Here is a 6,000-nt window from a genome sequence, read left to right as displayed (position 1 = left end):
CCTCGGCAATGCCGTTTTGCTCCTACCCTCTCCTCTTGTGTAGGATGAAGGCCTCTGCCTCCTGATTCTTTTAGCAGACCTCCAGTTAGCGCACGGAGCGAACCCTCTAGACTTTGCCGTCAGCACTACAATCCTTTCAAAGCTCACCTGGCAGGTTTCCCAGAAAAGCAAGACACGGTCGTTTAAGCTGGTTGCCAGGAAAAAGGCTGAATAATGCTCGTTCTAGCTATTTGTTTGGGATACTGGTTCTCACTTTATGAAATAAATATGCCAGGCATTCATCTCTTGAATGAAAAGAAATTGCTGCAATGGTCTTGCGCTGTGTTCGGCAGAACCTTTCCAAGGCCTCTCAAAGGCCTTTGATGGACCATCTCGGATACTAACGGAGCATCGGTTTCACCGGGTCTGCTAGGACTCGGGTGGAGTGCTGAGGCTTCCCTGTTGTCATCATGTAGCTGGGCCTGCATATCTAGTTTTTGAGTCAAAATTGGCTTTTATTTCCTTCTGAAATCTTGGGGAGGGGATGGGACATCTAAACCCACTGACTTCCATGCACTGCTCTGTGTTTGTTGAAAAATGTTGAAAAATTCTATATGACAGCATTGGTTACGCCATAGCAAGTAAGTATGTCAGAAGTTTATAGGAGCTGTCCATTAATGGCCTGAGTGTCTGGAGGACTGGCTGTGTCTGCCTGCCGACAGCAGACACTTCTGGTTTGCTCACAAGGCAGCCAGGAAGAAGTCTCGTAAGTCAGTTCAGGCTGCCTCCCCCAGGTACAAGTAAAAACACTGCTGAAATCCTGTCAAATTGATCGAATTTGTGAGCAAAAACTCCAGATGCCTTCAGCTGGGTATGCATAGAAAACACCAGTGATTCTGCAATTTAGTTGACATAATCTATTAATGCTTTTTACTACAAAATGAACACGTTGTCAGTATTTATCAGCTTCCTCTTGGGGGGAAGTCTCTCCTTAAATGAATTTCAGTTTTGTCTGGCCTCTTCATTGTATGCATGGAATAGTTCATATATGTGTTTTATCTGCCGTTTTTGATACTTCGTATTTATCACCAAATTCCTTTGTTTGGTACTGGACATCTAGCCTAACACTCAAACTGTTGCTTGGATTATATTGCTTTCTTATAGCAGATCCTGAACGGCTACAGGCTCTGCTCTAAACAATGTCTCTGGGAGAGATACCATGATAGCAGCAGAAGACAGGAAAGCCTATTTTTCTAACATAAGGTGACCAGACGACTGAGATCGTAGGGTATGAATATAACAGAGCAATCTTATCAGAGTAACAGAAGAAAGGGAGGAAAAAGAAAGGGAACAAGAGATCAACTTTTCTTGTCTAATATTCCCCCTCCATGCTAATGCTATCTGCCATATATTATTCTTTTTGTTTCCTTCATAAAAAGGAAGCTTTGCCTAGTCTTACATTTCTGTGAAGTGCGTTAGCGAATATCATCATAAAAATCACTGAAGACAAGACAGTATTCCAGCAGCTTATATATAGACATCATTGCTGTAAAGTGCTTCTGTCTTTTGAAAGCAACATGGCAGAAAGAAGGGAACTTGATGTGAAAAGCCTTTTTACCATGCTTTTGCATTTCAATTCTCTGGCTGTGTTTGTGTTTTGAAGTTGGTATGATAGTTTTGTTTTATGCTGTGTGTTAGCTGTGGTTCCACTCGTAAGGAACATATGGTCACGCAATCGGTTAAAAAGCTACTGCAGGGACTGCTTCAGTGTGCCAGGCTAGGAGATGGCAAGAGCCACGATAAGGCTGTAAGCGATTGGTTTGGTTAAAGGAAGGGATTGCAACAGATGGCATGCTGCTTGGCTGCTCGCTACGGCCCATCGTCTGCGCTCAGTTGTTAGGCACGGAATAAAATTTTGATCTTTAAATCTTAGAAGATAGGCAGCTGCTTTAAAAACTGCCAAAGTATTGGTGATAAACTACATACACTAAAAAAAAAAAAAAAAGTGAAGGAGAAAAAGGTGGAGTAGAAGGGAAGAAAGGATTCATTTGTGATGATCTTTACTAATGAAATGTCTATTTGAGAATCAAATTGTTCTGTTTTCCCCCATAGAGCCTTTGTACTTTTGACAATTGGTGCTCTTCAAATTCTTAGTTATGTGACCCTCTCTCTTGCTTTTTGCAATTTATTTGCAAACATGGTTCATGAGAACTTTTTGGTTACTTGTCTCTGAAAAGTGACTTTCTCCTAGGTTTTGAATACACTATGCCTTACCTAGTTTTTAAAGTTTAGACTCTTCTAACAGTGTTATAAGTGTTGCTTGTCTGACGTGCAGAATGACAGTAAGAAATAGGAATCTCATTGCCTTTTTTTCCCCCTTTATTCTTTTCTGACAGTGGCAAAATATCATGGTGAAGCTGTGCCTCAATCAGGTAGGGTCACACAATGTCACAATCTAAGCACTGCAATACTTCTGACATGATTGCTGGGTTATCTGCCTGCATCTCTTGAAAGCATTAACTTACAACATGTATTAGGAAGGACTTTATCACCACCCAAATGGTGGGGATATAATGGTGGACCTTACAGCATCCACCGCACACCTTATATGAGCAAAGCGTGATGAAACTCAGTGCATCTTTGCGGCTAGCCAAGGACACTTCTTAACATATGGTATGTAAAAGCTTGCCTTTGTGAACTCTAATATCATAAAAATACCAACACCGTGTCTCCTGATGGAGTCTAGGACAACTTACTGAAGGAAGGTTTATTCAGTAGGACATGAAAATGCGCCTCCTCCTCACAGTGAGCAGGCTTTATCAATATATTTTCAGAAATGATTATTGTATTAAATTATTCTTGTTTCATAAAATAGGAGTAGCAATGATAATAAGAGAATAGCTCTGCACAGTTAAATAAATCACTCAGGCAGCACGGAGATGATAATTACAATTAAAGTGGCAGACAACTAAAGATTACCTACACATGTGCACTTGAAACTGAGCGACAACATACTTTAAGTATCTAAAGTTCTTATATACTTCCAAATGTGAAATTCAGCCATAGCAGCTGTACATCATGGGCTCTTACTTTATATATGCATATCTCAGTGGTGACTGTTTTTCTGATATAGCAGCTTTAGGATACGAAAAATTTATGCACTCATGCCAGGAGCCTGTTCGCATGCAGCAGGGCTAAATGTTCTTGCGCTACCTTCAAGTAGATGCTGATGTTAACTTAATTTTCAATGTATTAATGTAATCTGTATGCTTTATCTAAGGTGTGATAAGTTTGTTCTATATACATGTTTAGTGCAGTACGAATGAGACAGAAAGAAAAATCAATCATTGCTTCGCAGAGAAATATGAACTCTGTTAGCTTCATTTTTCACACTGTGAAAATGACTTGACCTTCCTTTCCTCAGAAATCCAAATATCCCCAATCTGTATTCAACAGCATAGCTGGCCACAAATTTACCATTAACATTTTCTGGATAGAAAACTGTGATTTCATTTTTGTTGTTTTGTGAAAAATAGGTTTTTCTTTGGATCCAATGGAGTATTTTGAGCAGAAGGGGTTTATGTGCTGTATCACAAGGGATGCAGTTCAGCTACCTCTTGCCTCTGACCACCGACAGCTGGTCAGTCTCTCTTGCCCAACCTACCATGGCCACAGTTCTGCTACTTCTTCTGCAGAAGTGGGGACAACAGGGCTTCTTGTGGTGGTGGCAGCCCCAGCATCAAGCCCTGTCTTGGGAGCACAGCGCTGAGCAGGTACATTACTATTTCTCCACATCTCCCTCCTTGCCTTCGTCTTTCCCTTTCCCAAACGTGTGCAGAGCACGTGCTACAAAGCCTTTGGGTAAGGAAGTTAGCGTGGGTAGGCCTGAAAGAGAGAGGATAAGGCTGGGATGCCCCTTTCCCTGCTTCAGACTTGGTACCCGCCATCCTCTGACAAACCTGAGGGAGCGGAGGGGGAGCCTGGCCATTTTGGTGCAGCTCCGCAGCTCTCTTGGTTGCGGGGTGCTCTCGTGCTTTCCCCCGTGGCCAAAGCGGCAGCAGCTGCTGAGGGGCACCAGGCACCTGTGGCCTGTCAGAGGGGTGCTCCAGCAGGCCCCCTCCTCCTAAAACCCAAGACGGGGGCAGCTCTCACAGCTGCCCGCACCCCCTGCGGTGCCACAGCAGGCTGGAAAACCAGCTCTAACCTCATCGAGCAGCGTGGGCAGGGGTGGGTGACAAGACGGAGCACCACAGCCTTGTTGGCAAAAACGGAGCCTGGCCCGTGCTGAGCCCGCGCTCCTCTTTGTAGCAGGCTGCTGGGCCTGGCGGAGGTGAACGGGGCCGGGAGGCCTTGCTGGCCTTTAACCGTGTCCTGAGCTGTTGCTGCAGGTGCTGGGAACCGCAGCTGTATTTCCATTGTAACAGCAAAAGTGGTCACGCAAGGGGCAGTTGAACTTTCTATTCCTGGTAGTTTGGGTAAAACGAACCCTTCGCTATTTAAAGACAGCGCTGGCACTGCCTCATGCTTGTGCTCACCCCCAGCCTGCACTATAGAGGAGTTCATGGCCCTGACACACTCCTGTGACAAGTGCTGAGCTCGGCCAGCTCTGCCGATAGCATGTGGGGACAAGCGTGGCTGCTGGCAGCTCGGCCGGGGGCCCTGTGACGGCCTCGTCGGCCTCTGTGGTGGTGGCACGCGCGCACAGCCTTGGCTGGTTTGAACACTGTCTGTGAAAAGCTGGTTTGTGCACAAACTTCCTTCTTCAGCTGAGAGTGTGGGGTGTTCGGGGAGCTCCAGGTGCCCAAAATGGATCCTCTGAGGAGAGGGATTATCTCTGATATTGCCCTTCATGGGAACTGCAGGTCTGCTTGCTCACACTGGATCTCCCACCCTTATCTTTGCTAGGGTGAGCTCCGAAAGCCTTTTCGGGGACCGTTTTGTGCAGATTTTGCTAGTTTCTGAAGAATTGGAAGGGTTTACTTCAATGAAGTGAGGGCACTAAGACCTGAGAGGCCCAGGGACAGCAGTCCATGTGCAGGCACTGCCAGTGCAGGTGCATGAGGTGCTGGGAGCTGCCCGAGGCCTCTCGGAGAGGCAGGGTGCTGAGCGTCCCCGGCTCCTGCACCCCCCATGCCTAACGCCTGTAGTAACTCATTTAGTTCTGTTTAATGGCTCAAGCTCGAGATACTGAAAATAGTTGTTATTGAATGTGAGTGATCAGGCGGCAGACTGGGCTTTTACTTTTATCAATAATAACGTTTTCTAAAAAAACCTGTCTGCTTCTGAAGAAAATTTTTGAATTGTGGCAGCACTGGCCACAAAGTCTGATTATTGAACAGGGCTTTCAAAACCAACAAGAATAACAAAATAAGAAAGAGGAGAGAGAGAGGGGCCTGGCTCATGGTATTTAATAGCTGAAGGCCCAGAGCAGCACGTTCAAGCCTGCTTGTGGAGAAAACCGACAAGTGTCAGAGAGGAAACGCTGTGTGCACCTGCCTGCCCGCAGCAGGGAGAGGAGCGGGGCTCGGGGTTTCACTGGGTGCGAGCAGGCTGTCAGTGGTGCAGCCCTGCCTGAGCTCCCTCCCTCAGGGGGCTGTGAGATGCATGATGCAAATGCGAAGCTTGCAGTGAAACCCAGGTTCAGATCAGGAAGCCTTTGTCACATTTGACTTCCCCTGATAATGGTTCCAGAGCTTTTCCTCCACAGTTTTTTTTTAACCCAGCGGCGTTTGCACAACAGCTGTGTATTCCTTAGGAAGGCAAAAATTGTGGGTTACATTAGCTGCTCTGCCACCGACCTGCTTGGCCACCTTGGGTTTGTCCTGTAACTCTCAGCAAGCCCACAGAGATGCTCACTGGAGCCTGATCTCCGTGGTGGCAGCAGAGCGGGCTGCTGTGACTGGCTGCAGGACCTTGGCTGCGGAGATGGGGTGCCACCAGAGCAAGGAGCATCTCTGACTTCACCCCGCACCAGGTCCCTGAGGCCCTTCATCACTCGGGCGAGTTCTGGGTGTGGCTGGT

Source organism: Anser cygnoides, chromosome 13 (assembly GCF_040182565.1).
Source record: "Anser cygnoides isolate HZ-2024a breed goose chromosome 13, Taihu_goose_T2T_genome, whole genome shotgun sequence".
NCBI classification, from domain to species: Eukaryota; Metazoa; Chordata; class Aves; order Anseriformes; family Anatidae; genus Anser; species Anser cygnoides.
This window is presented reverse-complemented; position numbering follows the sequence as displayed.